The following is a 21,483-nucleotide window of genomic DNA, read 5'->3' as shown; positions in this document are numbered from 1 at the left end:
TATTTTTTCATTATTTACATGAGATTAAAATAGTACATTTATAGATATGCAAATACTTCTTATCCTACATATCTTTTGAAATAGGCTTACTTGTCATGTTTAAGACTCAATAATTAGATTCTCAGGCCATGGAAAGTAAAGTTGTGTAAATTATTAAAAAAAGGTTTTTATTGTGAATTTAAAGCAAAATGTAAACCACTTTTCTATTGTCTATAAAATTTAATCTAAATTATCTTATCTAATTTTTCAGAAAACTCATAATCAGCTTACTATCTGTCTATATGTAGTATCATACTTGAACTCATCACTTCAACTAGTATCAATCATGTACCGAGATTCCTTAAACCTGGTATGCTTATTTTTCATCTCTAACTGGATTAATATATATAGATAAAGTTCTTGCTTTCATGGAATTTATAATGAAATGGGATATTCAGTTAATACACAAACACACAGGCAAGATAATTTCAGATAATGATGACTTCCAGGAAGAAAACTAACTCAATTGGTGACATGATAAACAATTACATGTGGGAGAGATTGGTTGAGGGATATTTTTGATTGTGTTATGAAATATCCTTTCAGAATTAGATGTTGGAATTTTTTAATGATTTCAAGGAGTTTCCCAATGAAGATCTGAAAGAAAAGTTTTCAAGTGCAAAGGATGGGTTTATGTCTCATGTCAAGTTCAAATTTTACTTTCTATGCAATAAATGGAAATTTACTGTGGCTAAGTATTAGGAGTTGGGGCAATGCTATTTGGAATGAAGTCAGAGAAGCATATAGATGCTGTCAGATGTAGAGGCTTGTAGTGCATGGTAAAGAGCCTAGTTGTACTCTAAGAATAAAGAAAAGTCATTGGAGAGCTTTAAGAAGCAGAATGGCCTAATTTTACCTAAGTTTTGTTTTGTTTTGTTTTTTTAGATGGAGTCTTGCTCTGTTGCTCAGGCTGGAGTGCAGTGGCACAATCTCGGCTCACTGCAACCTCCACCTCCCAAGTTCAAGGATTCTCCTGCCTCAGCTTCCCAAGTGCCTGGGACTACAGGCGCACATCACCACGTCCAGCACTGTTTTTTTTTTTTTTTTTTGAGATGGAATCTGGCTCTGCCGCCCATGCTGGAGTGCAGTGGCGCGATCTCAGCTCACTGCAACCACCATGTCCCGGGTTCAAGTGATTCTCCCGTCGCAGCCTCCCGAGTAGCTGGGATTATAGGCACCTGCCATCGTGCCTGGCTGATTTTTGTATTTTAGTAGAGACGGGGTTTCACCATGTTGGCCAGGCTGGTATTGAACGCCTGACCTCAGGTGATCCGCCCACCTTGACCTCTCAAAGTGCCAGGATTACAGGCATGAGCCACTGCGCCCGGCCCAAGATTTTTGTAAAGATTAATCTATCAGGAAATTAAAAGCTAAATCCAACAAATAACAACAACAAAAAAGAGGATGGATTGTAGCAAGGCAAGGCTGTATGTAGAAAGGGCAGTCTGAAACTATTACAGTTTTCCAAGTGAGAAATGATGGTAGTTTGAATTCAAATGAGCACGGTTGGGGGAGCGAGACAAACAGATTGTAAATATAATTCAAACATAGAGTCAACAGTGATTACTTTTGGACTGCAAGTGATGGGATAGTGAAAGAAAAGAAACCTAGATCTTTGGTTTGAAATATTTTATTAATGGTTTTCCCATTCATTCACATACACTATCATAACTAGGGGTGTTAAATGTTAAGTATGGGGTTTTAACCAGACCCTAGAGATCACTCCAGGCAAGGACACTCTTAAAAATGATGTTTGAGGCCGGGCGCAGTGGCTTACGCCTGTAATCCCAGCACTTTGGGAGGCCGAGGCGGGCGGATCACCTGAGGTTGGGAGTTTGAGATGAGCCTGGCCAATATGGTGAAACCTCGTCTCTACTAAAAATACAAAATTAGCTGAGCGTGGTGGCACATGCCTGTAATCCCAGCTGTTCGCGAGGCTGAGACAGGAGAATCGCATGAACCCAGGAGGCAGAGGTTGCAGTGAGCCGAGATCGCGCCATTGCACTCCAGCCTGGGGGACAAGAGCGAGACTTCGTCTCAAAAACAAACAAACAAAAATGACGTTTGAAAATCTGCATAAATGTTATTTGTAGCTACAGCACTTTACTAATTAACTTAGGAAAGAATTACTATTAAAGATCAGAGGCCCAAAGATCAAATTGTGTAGGCTGTTGGACATTGGAGGCGTAAAGTCCAACTTCAATATCCATGGGAATTGGTTCCAGGGCCTCTGCAAATACAAAAATCTGTAGAAAGTTCAACCTCTTTTTATAAAACGGCATAGTATTGCATAGTACTTATGCATATCTTCCGGTATACTTTAAATCATCTCCGAAGTACTTACAATAACTAATACAATGTAAACGCTACAGAAATCATTGTTACATTATATTGTTTTTATTTGTATTATTTTTATTGTGTTTTTTTTTAAAAAGAAGATATTGAACCCACACCGCCGACAATGATCACTTCAGCATAATGCGAAAAAAAAAAAAAAAAATTATCGGGCCAGGCGCGGTGGCTCACGGCTGTAATCCCAGCACTTTGGGAGGCAGAGGCAGAGGCAGGTGGATCACCTAAGGTCAGGAGTTGGAGACCAGCCTGACCAACATGTGAAACCCCGTCTCTACTAAAAAAAATACAAAAATTAGCCGGGCATGGTGGCGGGTGCCTATAATCCCAGCTACTCGGGAGGCTGAGGCAAGAGAATCTCTTGAACCCAGGAGGCAGAGGTTGCAGTGAGCCAAGATTGTGCCACTGCACTCCAGCCTGGGTGACAGAGCAAGACTATGTCTCAAAAAAAAAAAAAAGTATCAGAGCTTGTTAACGAACAACAGCTGCACCCTTTATATGTTTGTTAAAGAAACATACTTTTCCTTGGGTTAGAAATGAATTACAAATTTTATTTCTCACATAAATTTGTAGAGAAAATGTTAGGATTAACTTTTTAAATGTTTCTGCTTAGAATATTTATTTTAATTAATATGAAATTTGATTACACAATAAACAATTAATGAGGTCTTAAGTAGTAAGTTAATTATCCCTATGTTTGTTTATTGATAATCAGGTCATTAACTGAATTGCCTACAACAAACATTCTAACAAATTGAACTTCCATTAACAATCATATTGTTAGTAAATTCAGTTACCATTCATGCTTATGTAAAGGAAGCTTTTCAGTAGATAGAGCCTCAAGGCCAAGATTACATTAAATAGATAACAAAAATGAAACTTTAATAATTTAAAGAAGAAATAAAATCTTTTATCTTTAGTAATATTGTGCATATACTATGTTGAAAAAATTATCAGAAGTCATACTAATAATTGAATAAAATTAAGTTAAAAATGCACAGTAAAATTGAAAGAATTTTTTAATAGTTTCAGGGTGAAAGAGAGAGAAAGAATAACAAGAGGGTTAGATAAGGCTGACTGTATGGCCCTTCTGGAAGTGTTTGTTGATTTCAAAAACCAAAAGGTTGGCATTTTATAGTGAAGATGGGACAAACAGAAAATGAGGTCTTGGGTGAAAGGCAGAATATTAGACCTGAAGGCTCTTCCTTTTTTTTTTTTGAGTCGGAGTCTCACTGTCGCCATGCTGGAGTGCAGAGGTGCAATCTGCAATCTCGGCTCACTTCAACCTCTGCCTCCCGGGTTCAAGCAATTCTCCTGCCTCAGCCTCCCAAGTGGCCAGGACTGCAGGCACACACCACCATGCCCAGCTAATTTTGTTGTTGTTGTATTATTAGTAGAGATGGGGTTTCACCATATTGTCCAGGCTGATCTCGAACTCTTGACCTTATGATCCACCTGTCTCAGCCTCCCAAAGTGGGGAGAGATTACAGGTATGAGCTAGTGCGCCTGGACCTGAAGCTCTTTTAAACTTCAGAAAATTTTATAGAAGAAAAAATATCAATAAATGGCAGAGGGTGTGACTGTGTCCCCTCCAAATTCATGTTGAAACTTAATTGCCAATGAGAGAGTTTGAAGAAGTGAGGCCTATAAGACATAATTAGGTCATGAGGGCTTCACTGCCATTCATGGATTAGTGCCTTATAAAAGGGCCTGAGAGGCCATGTTCACTCCTTCCATCACTTCTGCATTGTGAAGACAGCATTCATCCCCTCTGAAGGATGCAGCAATGAAGCGTCCTGTTGGAAGGAGAATGTAGCTCTCACCAGACTCTGAATCTGGCAGCACTTTGATCTTAGACTTTCCAGCCTCAAGAACCATAAACAATACATTTATATTATTTATTAGCTACTCAGTCTCAGTATCAGATATTTTTTATAGCAGCACAAAGGGACTAAGACAGGGAGACAAAAACAAAGCTTTCTGTCTTGTCCAGGGCTTTTTCCAAAAAAAAAGTTTCACACACACACACACACACACACACACACATCACAGGATAAGAAAATAGTCTAAACACACCAGCTGAAAAGATGTGACTCATTGTAAAGAAAACATTAGCGAGGTCCCATGCTTTAGCCATGTGTTAAACAGGAAACCTAGTAGAGGTTTTAAACTACAGTTTGATCCTTCATCTTTTGTTTCTCCAAAACTAATGGAAATCTCTGAGAGTGAGTCAAAGAAAAGTACAATGACCTGAAACCAGAACATAGAACAATAAACAGTATATAAATGCAAAAGCAGGGTGGCCTAAAAGGCAAATGGTAATATAAGGATTGGGATCTCAACTCTAAAATTCAATCTTCTACAAAGTAGAAGGATATGGATCTGAGTACTCAATTTAAATCTTAGATGTTAGAATGGATCTAACATAGTCCCAGATCAGCAACAGCTCTTGGTAATGGGCAGAATCAAATGGAAATTCATCCTGAACAAAGTTTTTCCAATGAAACCTTTTAAATATATAAGGATGAACTCTTATCAAAATATATCTCAGAAAATTATAAAAAGTGGAAATAAGCCACAATGAGTTAGAAATAACAAAATCAATCATAAAAATATATTAAATTGGAAATAGATCTAAAAAACAATTGTTTGAAATATTAAAGAAATTAAATGTGAAAAAAATCGTGAAAGGAAAAAGAGATTTACCAAAGATGCCAAACTGATGTAGTAAAAGCTCTAAATAGAAATTTTATAAATGAAGAATAAATTTGTTGAAATTATAATATAATTCAAATATAACAAATTTGAATAAATTTGTTAGATTGATCACCTAAACAGCAGACTAAAAACTGATAAAAGGATATTAGTAAACTGGAAAGTATATTTAAGAAAATTATCTTAAGAAAAATATGGTATAAAAGTTCAAATTGTGAAGGTTAGAATAAGAATATATAGCTTAGATCTAGTGAGCTTTCGAGACCTAGAACTATAAAAAATGAAAAATGTAGTATTTGCTGGAAAATGACTGAGAAATTTCCAGAATTGATCAAATGAATTAATAAATATAGAAGGCACAATATATCAAAAGTGAAATATAAAGAAAATTGCAAATAGATAATTATAGTAAAGCTTTAGTGCATTAGCAACAAAGAAAAGTTCTTAACAGAAATAAAAAATTGAAAAAATCCACAAAGTAATAACAATTTGGTCTATAACCAAATTTCTCAAAACTGATAATGGAAGTCAAAAAAGAGAATGATACTCTCATATTACTAAAAAGAAAAAATAGTCAATCCAGAATTAGCTATCTAGAAAATCTATTTCATGCTTGAGTGTAAAATAAAGATATTTATGTGCAATGAGAGAAAAGGAAATGATTATTAAGAGACAATTTTTAAGTAAATTTCTAAAAGACATGCTGCATGAAAAATCAAAATGAACCTGGAAATAATTTTGATATAAAAGAAAAACTCTGAACAATAAACTAAGCAATTCTGAACAGTATGCCTCTAGAGAACAAATAAGATATTATCAGTTTATTAGGTTAAAAAGAGAAATGATGTATAAACTGGACACAACAATATGTAAATTAACATGTAAATGGAAGGACATGCTTTTCCCGAAGAATGTCTTTTACATTGAAGTCACTTTCATTCTTTTTTAAAGGTATTTTACAGGCATATATTTCTTAATGTTCCCTACTTTCAGGAAGTGAAAAATGAGCAAGTCTCACAATAGACATGTAAATTAGGATGGAGATATTCTCCCTTCTTGTATTTTCAGGAAAGCATTAAAATATTGATTTCATACTTTGCGAAACATACAAAGTTAAACTAAAAAGTAAATCATTAAAAAGAAAAGGGAGGAATAATTGTGAAATCAGTAGAACAAAACAGTTGAATATTCAAAATAAAGAAAAATACAATATAAATAATAGAAATAATAATACAAATAAAAAGCATAAATTAAGAAAATAGGAATTAGTAGAAAATTTATTAATGATTATATCACATGTAAAAGGAATAAAAAAACTCTTTATAAACAGAAACAAACAAAAAAACTCCAGATTTTACAATTTAAAAAGACATAAAGCAAAAGGGCACAGCCAGACTTATTCAAAAGTAAAAAAAATGATAATCTATACACTAGTAAGATGCTTTCCAAAAAAGATTTTAAAAAGATGATTGCAAAATAAAAGACATTTTAAGAAAAATCACATCCTTCAAAACATCAAAAGTTTCAATACAAGAAAAATAATAATAACTAATTTGCATGTATCTAATAAAATAATCTCAAAATATATAAAACTTGTAGATCTTGTAGATCTTGTAGATCTCATGGAACTACAAGAAGAAATTGTTAAATTCACCATTAATGTGGAAGATTTCAATACACTATTCAAAATTATGAATAGATAAACTGCAGAATTATTAAACTGCTTTAGAAAATACACATTCTTATTAATTTCACTTTTTTTTACAAGAGTAAACAGCATTTTAAGACATTAAACAAGTTTCACATTTCAATGAAATGGTGTCATGCAAACCACATCTTCTAACTGCAATAATATCAAATTAGAAATCATTAACAAATAAGAAAAACATATTTAAAATTAGTAATTATGAGGCTAAACAACGTGTAGGTTTTAAAAAACAATATAGGATCAGCTCCTTGATATGTTGGCCATTTTGGTGACTTCCCAGAAAAGCCAGAAAGAAATCAGTGGAAAAGAATGAATGAGTGCTGGGCCAGAGTATATAGCTCTGAGTAGGCCAGAGAAGGTGAAGAGATCACCTGGAGCAATGAGATGACCTTATGTTGTGGTGTCTAGGTGCACATGGGTGTGTGTCTGTCCAGTGAGAGGGACATAGAGGATGGAGTTTCTCATCAAGTGTTGAACTCTCATTTTCCTCACCTTTAAATCAGTTCCTCATATAATGATTTTCCTCTTGATAAACATTGTCAGCATCACCCAGTCAGGGAGGCTTCAAACCCTGGAAGCATTTTGACTCCTCTCTTGTTTTCACACCCCACATTTGATCCATCAGTCAACCTGTTAACACCCCCTTCTAAATGTAGACAGAGTCTGACAGTTCTCACAACTACCCTATTAGCTCAAACCAATATGATCTGTTGCCTGGACCACTGTAGCCCCATCCTAATTAGTCTCTTTGCTCACACAGTCTTTACATACACCAGCTATGAACAAACTTTTTTTTTTTTTTCTTAGACAATGTCTTGCTCTGTCACAGGCTGGAATGCAGTGGTGTAATCATGACTCACTGCAGACTGTACCTCCAGGGATCGAGCTATCTTCCTGCCTCAGACTCCCAAGTAGCGGAGACTACTGGTGTATGCCACCATGCCTAGCTGATTTTTTGAAGAGATGGACTGTGTTACCCAGGCTGGTCTCAAACTCCTACCTTCAAGCAATCCTCTTGCCTTGGTATCCCAAATTCCTGGGATTACAGGAGTGAGCCACTGTGCCCAACCTGAACAAATCTTCTTTTAAAGGAAAGAGATACTTTTCATAGATAAGGTCAGACTCTTTTTTTTTTTTTTTTTTGAGACGGAGTCTCGCTCTGTCGCCCAGGCTGTAGTGCAGTGGCGCAATCTCGGCTCACTGCAAGCTCCACCTCCCGAGTAGCTGGGACTACAGGCGCCCACCACCACGCCCGGCTAATTGTTTGTATTTTCAGTAGAGACGGGGTTTCACCGTGTTATCCAGGATGGTCTCGATCTCGTGACCTCGTGATCCGCCCGCCTTGGCCCCCCAGATGGCTCACGCCTGTAATCTCCTCGGCTGGGATTACAGGCATGAGCCACCATGCCCAGCCAAGGTCAGGCTCTTTTAATGACTTCTCATCACACTTCAATCTCTTCTATACTCAATCTACTCTAGTCATACTGGCCTCTCTGTTTTTTTGCAGGAACACCAGATATGATTCAAGTCTTTGCATTTGAAGTTCTCTTTGCCTGAAACACCCTTCACCATGTAGGTGCAAGTAGAGGAGGGTCTATTTAACCTATTTAAGCTTAAAACTAAGATCAAAGATTAGGCAAGATTCTAATGATTAGAATCATTACATTAAAAACTATACCATGCTATTTGAGTATTTTAGGCAAAAACGATTTGTTTGTAATATGTGTGATTTTAGAAAATGATGCTGTATTGATGTAAGGGAAAAAAGTGGAGGGGAGTTTTGCAGTAATCTAGGAAAGAAGCTAATGTGTCTTTAACGAATTGTTGGGAAGAAAAATTAAGAAATGTAAAAAGAATGTATTAAGCAAGAAAAACTCCAATATATGATTACTGACTTGTAATATGAATATGATTTCAAGTTTTAACTTAGTCAACAAATTGGTCGGTGGAATTATTCATGAAGATAGGCAACAAAGAAAAGTAATTGGCTCTAAAGTCTGCAAAAATATTTCTGCAAATGGACAAGAAGTAAAAGAAGCCAGGTGCAGAAAGACAAATATTGCATATTTTCACTCACACATGGGAGTTAAAATAGTCGATTTCACAGAAGCAGAGGGTAGAATAATAGATACCAGAGGCTGGAAAGGATGTGGGGCAGAGGGTGAAAAAAGGTTAATTAATGGGTACAAGCACACAGTTAGATAAAAGGAAAAGGTTGGGATGTGTGATAGCAAAGTAAGGTGACTTTTTAACAACAGCGTATTGCATATTTCAAAATAGAAGAGAGGACTTGAAATGTTCCCAACATACAGAAATGACAAATACTTGAGGTGTTGATTACCCCAAATACCCTGATTTGATCACTGCATATTCGATTCATGTAAGTAAATATCACATTTACCCTACACATATGTACAAATATTATGCATCAATTTAAAAAATGCAAAGACAAGTTTAAATGTATAAAATTATCAACACTAAAACGATGGTTAATAAAGCTTCCAATTCACATCAAATTTTAAGATCCAAGATTTCCAGTAGTATACAGATTTATCTTATTTGTTAGATGTTAATATTTACACATTGTACAGAAGAGATTATTAAGGTTTGAGTAATTAACAGTTGAAATTACACCATGATACACATTACTTAAATCTACTAAATACGCTCAGAAATACATCCAAAAATCGAAGATATTAAAACATGTTCTTATATTTCTAAAATTTTAAAGTTTTGATTTTTATGTCTACAATTATTTCACCAAAAGTTTAAATTTTGGTGTGCGTGTATGTATGTGCGTGGATTGAGTCAACTTTTGAAATGTAAATGACCATTTATAATTATCTAAATGCACAGGATACTAAGTGATATTATAATTTATGAACACAAGATGAAATAATTATATCAAGTTAGATAACCTATTCATCACCTCAAATACTTCACATTTTTTTTTTGTGGTGAGAACATTTAAAATGTACACATTTAGCTATTTTGAAATGTACAATACTCTGTTACTAATTATATTCACCATGCAGTGCAATAGAACTTAAAAGACAAAAATTCTCTTGTCTGAGATTTTATACCCTTTGACCATCATCTCCCTTTCCCCCATCCCCATTTCTCTAACCACCATTCTGCTCTCTGCTTCTATGAGCTTGATTGTCTTAGATTCCACATACAAGTGAAAGCATGTAGTATTTTTCTTTCTGTGCCTGGCTTGTTTCACTTAGCATAATGGTCTCAGTTCTATCCATGTTATTGCAAATTACAGAATTACCTTGTTTTTTACAGGTTAAATAGTATTGCATTGTGTGTGTGTGCGTGTGTGTGTATATATATTGTGTATATATATTACCAAACAAATTGTGTGTGTGTGTATGTATATATACACTATATATATATTTTATATACACTATATATACACAATATATATATACACAATATATACACACACACACACAATTTATTTTGTATACATATATATGTATAAACCTTTTCTTCATCGATTTCTCTGTTGATGGACACTCAAGTTGATTCCATAACTTGGCTATTGTAAATATTGCTGTGATGAATATGGGAGTGGCAGAAATACCCAGAAGTTGAATTGTTAGGTAATATAACAATTCTATTTTTAGTTTTTTAAGGACCCTCTATACTATTTCCATGATGAATGTACTAATTTACATTCCCTCCAACAATGTATGAGAGTTCCCTTTGCTCCACATTCTTGCCAACATGTATCTTTCATGTTTTTGATAAAGGCCATTCTGACAAGCGTGAGATGATATCTCATTGTGGTTTTTATTTGCATTTCCCTAATGATTAGTGATGTTGAGCACTTTTTCTTATATTTATTGGCAATTCATATGTCTTCTGAGAAATGTCTATTCAGGTTCTTTGGCCATTTTAATTAGGATTTTTTTTTTTTTGCTTGCTATTAAGTTGTTTGGGTATTAACCTCTTATCAGATATATGGCCGGCAAATATTTCCCCCATTTCAGAATAGATTGTCTCTATATACTGTTAGTTGTTTCATTTGCTGTATAGAAGATTTTTAGGTTGATGCAATCCCACTTGTCTAATTTTGCTTTTGTTGCCTGCACTTTTGGGGTCAAATACAAGAAAACATTGTCCAATCCAATGTCATGTAATTTTTCCCCTATGTTTTCTTCTAGTAATTTTAGAGTTTCCAGTCTATGTTTAATCCGTAATCCATTTTCAGTTGATTTTTGTGTATGGTATAAAATAAGGTTCCAATTCTGCATGTGGAAATCCAGTTTTCCCGGCACTTTTATTGAAGAGACTATCCCTTTCCTATTGCATATTTTTGGCACCTTTGTCAAAATCAGTTGACCAATGCTAATGAATGACTGGGTTCATTTCTATTATGTTCCATTGATTGATGAGTCTATTTCTTTTTGCCAATACCATGCTGTTTTAATTATTTTGCAGTATATTAGGTAGTGTGATACCTCCAGCTTTGTTCTTTCTATTCATAATAACTATAACTAGTAGGGGTTTTTTGTGGTTCTATATACGTCTTATTTTTATGAAACATTGGAATTTTGATTAGGTATTGCATTGAATCTGTAGATCACTTTGGGTAGTGTGTACATTTCAGTAATATTAATTCTTCCAATCCATGAACATTCCATTTATTTATGTCTTCTTCAATTTCTTCTATTAATATTTTACAGTTGTCAATGTACAAGCCTTTCACCTCGTTGGATAAATTTATTTGTAAGTATTCTATTTTGCAGCTATTGTAAATAGGATTGTTTTCTTGAATATATTTTTAGGTAGTTTGTTGTTGGTGAATAGAAACACTACTGATTTATATGCGTCAATTTTGCATCCTGCAACTTTACTGTATTTATTTATTTATTCTAACAATTTTTTTGGTGGAGTGTGAGGGCATTCTATATATAAAATCATGCCATCAATAAGCAGTGGCGATTCTTCTTTTCTCATTTAGGTGCCTTTTATTTCTTTCTCTTGACCCATTGTTCTAGAGAGGACCTCCAATACTATGTTGAATAGAAGTACTAATAACGCATATCCTTGTCTTGTTCCAGATCTTAGAGAAAAGGCTTTCAAATGTCACCATTGAGTATAATATTACTTATGGGCTTCTCATATATTGCCTTTATTATGTTGAAGTTTATTTTTTCTGTACCTAGTTTGGTAAAAGTTTTTATCATAAAATAATATATTCAGTTTTATCAAATGTTTTTCTGCATTGTATGAAATGATCATATTTTAAAAAACTATTCTGTTAAGATGATATGTCACATTTATTAATTTGTATATATTGAGCCATCCTTGCATCACAATGATAAATCTTACCTGAACATGGTGGATGATCCTTTAATGTGTTGTTGAATTCAGTTGGCTAGTATTTTTGTGAAAGATTTTTGAATCTATGCTCATCAAGGATATTTCCTTGTAATTTCCTTGTCTGGTTATATTTTAGGGTAATGATGGCTTCATGAAAAGAGGTTGAAAGTAATTCCTCCTCTTTGTTTTTTTTTTTGGAAAAGTGTGAGAAGTGTTTTATTAGTTTTTCTTTAAATGTTTGGTAGAACTCAGCTGTGAAGCCGTGAGATCCTAGGCTTTTCATTGATGGAGTACTTTTTATTACTGATTCAATCCCCTTACTCATTATTAGTGTGTTCAGATTTTCTATTTCTTCATGAGTCTGTCTTGAATGGTTGTATTAGTCTAGAAATTTATCCATTTCTTCTAGATTGTCTAATTTGATAACATATAATGGTACACAGTGGTCTCTTATGATCCTTTGTGTTTCTCTGGTATCAGCTGTAATGTCTCCTCTTTCATTTTTTATTTTATTTATCTGTATTATCTCTCTTTTTTTCAGTCAAGCTAAAGTTTGTCTATTTTATTTATCTTTTTAAAAACCATCTCTCAGTTTTCTTGATCTTTGTATTGTTTTCCTAGTCTCTAATTCATTTGTTTCTACTCTTGTCTTTATTATTTTCTTCCTTCTTCTAACTTTGAGTTTAGCTTGTTCTTTTACTTTCTGGTTCCTTGAGGGAATGTTAGTTTAATTAATTGAGCTGTTTCTTCTTTTTCCAGGTAGGCATATATTGCTATAAAATTTTCTCCTATAAGTGTTTTTGATATATACAATAATTTTTGGTATTTCGTGTTTCTGCTATCGTTTGTCTTGAGATATTCTTTAATTTTCATTTTATTCTCTTCAGGGATTCGTTGGTTGTTCAGGAGCATGTTGTTTAATTTCTATATATTCATGAGCTTTCAAAATTTCTAGTTTTATACCATCGTGATCAAAAAGATATTTTATATAAATTAAACCTTCTTAAATTTGCTGAGGATTATTTTGTGTCCTAACCTTTGATCTATCCTGAAGAATGTTTTGTAGGTGCTTGAGAAAAATGTTTGTTTTGTTGCTATTGGGTGGAATGTTCTGTATATGTATGTAAGATCCATTTGGCCTAGAGTGTTGTTCAGTCTAATATTTTTAAATTAATTTTCTGTCGAGTTAATTTTTCTGTTGTTGAAAGTGAGGTTTTGAAGTTCCTTACTATTATTATATTGTAGTCTATCTCTTTAGATCCTTTAATATTTGTTTTGTATATTTAGTTGCCTCAGTGACAGGTGCATATAGTTTTATAATTACATCATCTTGATAAATGACTTATTTATGATTATTTCTCAAAGATTTTTCTACTCATATTTTCTATATCTTTTAACAAAGAATGGGAATGTGAAGCTAGAAACAGAGAGAAATTATGGCTTAAGTTTTTACATAATTTTAATTAATCTACTAGTTTTAGATAAGTTTATATGTAGACATAAATATTAGGGCATACTGATTATATAAAATTAGAGAAACCAAATATGGACCTATTATCAAGATTTCAGCTGTTTTCAGTTTCTTAAACATGCCAAACCTGTTATAAATTCAGGGGATTTTGCACTGGCTCTTTTCTATACCTGGAGGGCTTTTCCACCAGGATTTTTCAGTCTCTTATTTTTATTAGGTCTCTCCCCGAATATTTCCTCCTTATGTAAATCATCTCTAAACAGCCTATTAGAAGAAAAAAAAAAAAACCTCTGTAGTTATCTAATATTTTGCTCGTCTTTAGTTTATCTTAAAATTACATTGCATATCTTTTTTTTTCTTTGAGACGGACTTTCACTCTTTTAACCCATGCTGGAGTGCAGTGGCAAAATCTCGGCTCACTGCAACCTCCGCCTTCCAGGTTCAAGTGATTCTCCTGCCTCAGCCTCCCGAATAGCTGGGATTACACACACCTGCCACGATGTCCCGCTAATTTTTGTATTTTTAGTAAGACGGGGTTTCACCATGTTGGCAAGGCTGGTCTCTAACTCCTGACCTCAGGTGATCCGCCCGCCTTGGCCTCCCAAAGTGCTGTGATTACAGGCATGAGCCACTGTGCCCTGTCTTTCCAGCTATTTAAACTATATAACTCTAAAAAATTGGTTCCTGTTACATAAAAAGACAGAATATACATTGATCATATCATATTCAATTTCAGGAAAGTGTGAGTGTGAATTTGATGGCCAGCCTTTGATTTGGGTATGTTGATAAGACTTGCATTATTTTTCCAATAATTAGAGATAGGAAAAAGAATCACTATAAGGTAGATGTTAGCATGAACAAATCTAGGCAATTCCTTCTCTGCTTTATCTCTCTCAGTTTGAAAAACCAATCAGAGAAACCTATCATATACAAAAGAAAATGCTGAAAATACATGAAATACACAGTCTGATTTCTGCATTTTATTTGGGAACCTTAGAATTCTAGTGACACTCTTGTCAGCATCCGTTTGTAATAAACTCTGTGATATTTAAAACGAACAGAAAATGTGTTGAGACTGTGCACACAGAAACTTCTAGGTCACACTTTGCTGTGCTGTATGGTATCACCAAGAAGCAGCAGTGAAATAGGGCCACACTGATTAAGGAAATGAATTTCTCATCTGCATTTTGTTATTTTTAATGTTAATTTTAGTACCTCTTTGTTTAAGCCACTGCAACTTATTTTATTAGTTTTAGCTCACAAAGTCCTAAAACATGATAACTTCCTTGTTATGAAAGTTACATTTGCTTTGCATTATTCATCAGTTTAGTTAGTTCCTGTATCTCTGAATCCTTGAGTAGGAACACAAACACTTCCAAATATCTGCAAAAGTAGCTTTGTATCAGAAATTCAATGTAACATACTCAGTGTTCTGAGCTCAACTGATTATGGAAAATTGCCTTTTTCTGATGAAGTAATCTGCATCTAGATTTTTGTCACCATGGTGAAAGCAGCTTCCTCCAAATTCGTTTTACAAGGAAGTTTGTAGTTTGGAAATAATTTTCACTTCTTTTTAGAGAGAAAAACATTTTTGAAAAATTCTTTTTCTTTCAAAAAGACCCTGATGCTCAAAATGTCTTAAAATATACTTAATTGACTTTTTTCAAAATTTCCTTTTTCAATTATTGGCATGAAAAGACATTTTAAAGTCATAAGTAATCTATAATAAAATGAACACAGACCATAATATAAATCACTAGTAAGTAAATTTTGTATTAAAATATCAATTTTGCATATTTATACTAAAATGAGTCCTTGAAAATGAAAAGTTGTATTGATTAAACTGAACAATAAAATATGATAGGTATATCATAAAATATAAAACTTCCATATAATAAATGTTCACTTTTTTAGAGAGTTTTATCATGTATTTAGCTTGAAATTGTCAGACAGCTTAAGCACCCAAAGAGCTTTTGATTTGGCCAAAGATGCATGGCCACGTAGGGACAGCATCTGGCCTCCAGAGACACTTGCCTGTTGTTCCCCTGCTCCTTTCATTACAATAAGTACTATGAGTCATTCTGAGGGTTACAACCAAGTGAACAATGGATCTACAAGTAATTGTTATACCTTAATTTTTAGTCATTTTGCAGCTGAAACATAAGGCAGGGCAGTATAGTAAATACTTAACAAATCTAAGAAAAGATTTTCTGAAGTCTTTTCTTAGATTTGCATAATGGCTCTACCTCCCATTGACTTTGAGATTTTAGTATTTAATTAACTTTTGGGTCTTTGTTTTCTCATAATAGTCATTCTGTAAAAGGTAGTTATTATTATCTCTGACCACAGTAAATGTATAAAACAGTTGAAAGACTGGCATACAATTTCTTATCTATGAAAAAAAACACTTGTGAAATGTGAAACAGTGAGTGAAGATAAAGGTATTGTGAATATTAAACAAGGACAAGACAAAGATTTTTTTAAAGTAGAAGGTGACATTCCAAAAAGAATCACAGACATCATTAGAGTCTTCTGGATTATCTGATACTTGAATCTGCAGCACATTAAATATTGGATAACAGTATCCTCATTATACTGACTATGAGGTATGCGCTAGGCATAAGGTTCAAAGTTAAACCAAATATAATCCTTGTCCTCAATGGAAGTTACTAAAAGTAAATCAGCTAGTATACTGTAATGAAAGACATCATAGATGTGAAATATGTTGCTAAGTGAGTAGAGAAGAAAGATTTGGTTAACATTGTGCTTGTGTGTGTTGGGGGTTGGTGGGCACTGAGTATGTGCAATGTAGCAAGAGTTAAAGACCAATGAATGAAGAGATAACAGAGGAGTTGCTTGAGAAGTGAATTAAAATTTGCTTTTACCATCCTATAATTTTATCTTGTAACATTTTATGCAATCTGTCATTTTATCAGTATGCAATTGTGAATTTAATGCCTAAATTTCCCACTGAAGTGTAAGGTCCATTAGGTCATGTCTCTTTTGCCTACTATTTTTTAAAAATAAATTTTATATTGTATTGAAGCTACAAGATATATAACATCATGTGGGATACAAAATAAAATTTATTTAAATAAAGTGTTTATTATAGTGGAACACATTTAACACATCGATCAATTCACATAGTTACCCATTTTACCCCTGTGGCAAGAGCAGCTATAATCTACTCATTTAGCAAAAATTTTGAATATACTATTATTAGTGATAGTCCTCATGTTGTACATTAGATCTTTTGACTTGGTTATCCTAGAGATCTGCTGCTTTGTATTTTTTTAAGTGTATTTTCCCATTTCATCCCCCCTTGACAACCCCAACCCTGGTAACCACTGTTTTATTCTGTATCTCCATATATTAACCTTTTTTAAAGATTCAACAAATGAGATCACGCAATATTTTTCTTTCTGTGTCTGACTTATTTCATTTAGCATAATGTCCTCCAGTTTCATCTAAATGGTAGAAAGTCCTTCTTTTTTAGGGCTGAATAATATTTCATTGTATGTATATATACCAAAGTTTCTTTATCCATTTGTTCATAGATGGACACTTAGGTTGTGTCAAAGTTTATTTGGTTGCAATCGACAGGACCTAACCTTGGTTAACTATAGCAAAATTGGAAGGATGAGGATAGTTCAGTAATCCAAAGGAAAGGCTACATAGTAAGGACTAAGATATAAGTGGATTTAGGGCCATCCTTTAAACTTAAATATATATGAGTATATTAGAAATTATTTTCAAATAGACAGATATTATTAGTTTACTTTTAGAAATTATTTTCAAATAGAGATATTATTAGTTTACATTTAGAATTATTTTAAAATAGAGATATTATTAGTTTACTTTTTATTACAGTGGTAACACCTTGGAACATTGAATTTTAAGTAATTTGATCATATTTTTAAAAATTATGTTCCTCTGTTAATAATATCTATATTTTAAATCCACTTATGTTTTGAATAAAATAATCATGAAAAGCAACATCATGATAAATGTGCAACCTATATGATCTCTAATACAGGGTGTTTAGATGTATGTAACAAAATGAAATAAATGAAGAGCAAATTACTACGTAATAGAAAACAGTGATGCAGCTGTGATAAATTCAGTTTACAGATAGTAACAATCAATAGCTTAATGGAGCCATTAATTAGCATGCAGCAGAAGAAAAATATTAGATGATGAAATTACAAACAATAACTTACCACTTCCCAAATGGATTATAGAAAGACAATTTATCAAAAATAAAACCTCAATCATCACTGTTGTTTCCTTAAGTGTACAGTTAACAAGGGCACATATATAAAAGAAAAAGGACCAAAAATAATATGTGTAAGAAACAGTTACAAAAATAATATTTTAATAACAAATTAACCTATGAGAATTTCCAAAACATGTTACAATAAACACTATATTACATGAGAGATTTTAAGTCGAGATTGAAAATCTGAAACTTGATTACTGAAAACTACATATTCTAAATATTCTAAATGTTGCTATGGCAATAATTTATGTAGAAAACTAAATGCAACAGCATCATAGATACTGTCTGGCTCCAAAGCATAGCTATATATACAAGGGATATTAGCCAGCATATGGCTTATTGCTGTCATTTCTCAACTTTCTTTTGGTTTATTTTTCTCATCATGTTGGGTCATATTTTTGTCCCTCTTTTCTTTCCTGTTAATTTTTGATTGAAGGCCAGACACAATAATTTTACCTTATTGAGCACTGGATATTTTTACATACTATAAATATTCTTGAGTTTTGTTTTAAAATACAATCAGCTTGCCTGAAAATAGTTTGATGACAGGTTTGATGGCAGGTAGTGCCAGAACAGTATGTATCCGGGACTAATTTTTAAAAATAAATTGTATTACATATGTTTGACGTTTACAACATGATGGTATGTGATACTTGCAAGTTATAAAATGATTAGTATAGTGAAGCAGATTAAAATATCTCTCATACTTTTTCTTTGTGACAAGAGCAGCTAAAATTTACTTATTTAGCAAAAAAATCCCAATGCAACTGTATTAATTTTAGTCCTCATCTTGTACATTAAATGTCCAAACAGGTATCCTTTGACCTACATCTCACCATTTTCTTTCCCCCTATTCTTTCTGACCCGTCATAACCACCGTTTAAATTCTTTACCTCTATGGATTTGAACTTTTTTTTTTTCTATTCCACACATTCGTGAGATCATAGAGTATTTTTCTTTCTGTGTCTGGCTTATTTTACTTGGCATAATGTCCTCTAGGTTCATGCATGTTGTGGCAAATGACTAAATCTCCTTCTTTATTAAGGCTGAATAATATTCCATTGTATATCCATACTATATTCTCTTTATTCATTAATCAGCGACATTTTGTTTTCATATGTTAGCTATTATAAATAATGCTGCAATGAACATAGGAGCACAGATATCTCTTTGAGGTGGTGATTTCATCTCTATTTGGTATCTATCTAAAATACGATCTGCCACATTGCTTTCCATATGGCTGTACCGGTCTACATTCCCACCAACAGTGTATTAGGGTTCCCTTAACTCCACACTCTAGCCAACATATCTTGTCTCTTTTATTTTTCATAATAAACATCCTTACAGGTATGAAGTGACTCTTTGTAGTGGTTTTAATTGGCATTTCCCTGATGATTAGTGATGTTGAGCACCTTTTCATATTATTGTTAGTAGAAACATGGTTTTGCCATGTTGGCCAGGCTGGTCTCGAGCTCCCAACCTCAGGTGATCTGCCCTCCTTGGCCTCCCAAAGTGCTAGGATTACAGGTGTGAGCCACTGCACCCAGCCATTTTTATATCTTCTTTAGAGAAATGTCTGTTCAGGACCTTTACCCATTTTTAAATTAGGCTATTTGTTTTTCTACTATTGAGTTGTAATGATTCTTTATAAATTTTGATGCTAACCCCTTATCAGATACATGGCTTGCAAATATTTTTTCACACTCTGTAGTTTGCCTTGTTTTGTTTATTTTTGTTTGGGTGTGCAGAAGCTTTTATTTTGATATAGTGTTATTTATTTTTGCTATTGTAGCCTGAGCTTTTTCTTTGATATTTAGAAAGTAATTGCCAAGACCAAATGTTGAGATGCTTTTCTCCTATGTTTTACTTGAATACTTATGTGGTTTCATTTTTTACATTTAGGTCTTTTCTCCATTTTGAGTTGATTGCTGTGTGTGACATGACTCCGATTTCACTCATTTCATGAAGAAATTCAGTCTTCCTAGTAAAGACTATCCTTTCCCCATCGTTTCTTTTTGGTTGTCTTGTCAAAATTTAGTTGTATTTATTTCTTGGCTCTATATTTGGGCTAATTTTTTTCACCTCTGAGGCCATACCTCTCTGAGTTGTCTGCTCAATGGTCCACAAATTGCATATTTACTATTCGTATTAAAGTGATTATAAATTATTCATGTTGGAGAAATCTGTTCTAGCAGGAAAGTAGCTGGTAGCAGGAGGAGGGTTGACGTTTTATAACCTTATTGCACTTTATGTCAGAAGGCTTAGTACCTAGGCCTGTCAATGTAATGATGTTATCATCTCACTCGTACTTTAATGTAATGGTGACATAACACAAAGCATACCTCCTGTCATGTTTTTCGATTTTCCACCAGACCGTATATGTACTCTCCACATTGTACCTTTGGGCCTTTCAGAGTGTTCTCCTCATACCTCCCATGCACATTGCACACTTACTGTCTATGTCTAGTCATCTCCACATATTTCTTGTAAACATTTCTCTTATATCATTGCCTAAGACCCTGGTGCCTTTTGTCAGGGATTGTGTTAGATCTCTTCCCTTCAGTTGATTATTTTCAGATTCTTTCCCATTTAAGCAAGGAGGAGAATTTAGCCCCTTATCAACTATTTTATGCTTCATTTGTGATTCTCATCACTGAATTTTAGTTCAGCCAGCGGAGTATACGTTATATCTAAAGTTGAAGCTATTTTTCAACCTCTCAGCTACTGATAATGTGCTACCAGTTCTCTAGTGGCAAACTCATCAATTTTCTCTTTTGTTTGTAATTCCGTTTTTCGGTAGTTATGTAAACAATTTCACTTGGTTTTGTTCTTCCACCTTTTCTTCATCTTCACTTTAATGACCTTTTAATTGGAAGGAAGTTGTTCAAGGGGAGATAGTATCAAGTTTTTATGCTTATCTAACACATATATGGTAACTACCCTCTGCATATTTTCTTCCCCCAAAGTCAGGTTACAAATAACACCGAAGATAAGAAGATACATGATTTGTATCAATAATATCAAATTCTGGGTGATCTCTTATTCTCACATTGCTGATCTAGATTTGTCTGTTTCCTTTACATTACTATTGTTTTGGAAAGAGTATACCATTTGTTATCTTGGAAGGGAGTAGAGCAGTTTGGCTTTCTCAGTGTATGTTTGCTAAATTTCCACCTTCACCCACTGCCATCAGTTAATTATATTATAATCTGCAAGTGTCTAGTCACAAAAGTTTGTAGCCACATTGGGTATAGAATTATTTCTTTCATTTAGGAATTATCTAAATCGGTGGTACACTTCTCTGACCATTTATTCTAAAAATCCATGCTAGCAGGATGCACTGGTCTTCTAACACTTCTGTTTATATTGTTCTAACTCTTTAACATAACACAGTTTAAATTTCACTATTATCTTGATAGGGCCTCTATCTACTTGTAGATTCTTTTGGATAATTAATAGCTGTGAAGTAGCTTATGGATAAATATCATGTCTTCCAAGACAGCATCAACAATAGCAGCATCAGAAGATTTTTTCAAAATTGCAAGGCAGTACTACTTACTTTATTTTGTTTTAGTTTCTATA

At 33.6% G+C, this 21,483-nt stretch overlaps 1 long non-coding RNA gene across 2 annotated transcripts in view; it reads left to right on the top strand.

Annotated features, from left to right (window-relative positions):
• Positions 1–21,483, top strand: part of LOC129049549 (uncharacterized) — a 54,392-nt gene that overhangs the window by 10,282 nt on the left and 22,627 nt on the right. For both annotated transcript variants that reach the window (XR_008512719.2, XR_008512718.2), the window contains exons 2-3: positions 8,322–8,386; positions 11,512–11,554. This is a non-coding gene — a long non-coding RNA (uncharacterized LOC129049549). The remainder of the gene's footprint in view (positions 1–8,321; positions 8,387–11,511; positions 11,555–21,483) is intronic.

Source organism: Pongo abelii, chromosome 14, assembly GCF_028885655.2.
Source record: "Pongo abelii isolate AG06213 chromosome 14, NHGRI_mPonAbe1-v2.0_pri, whole genome shotgun sequence".
NCBI classification, from domain to species: Eukaryota; Metazoa; Chordata; class Mammalia; order Primates; family Hominidae; genus Pongo; species Pongo abelii.
The sequence above is the reverse complement of the archived record's forward strand: the minus strand, read 5'-3'. Positions and strand labels throughout refer to the sequence as shown.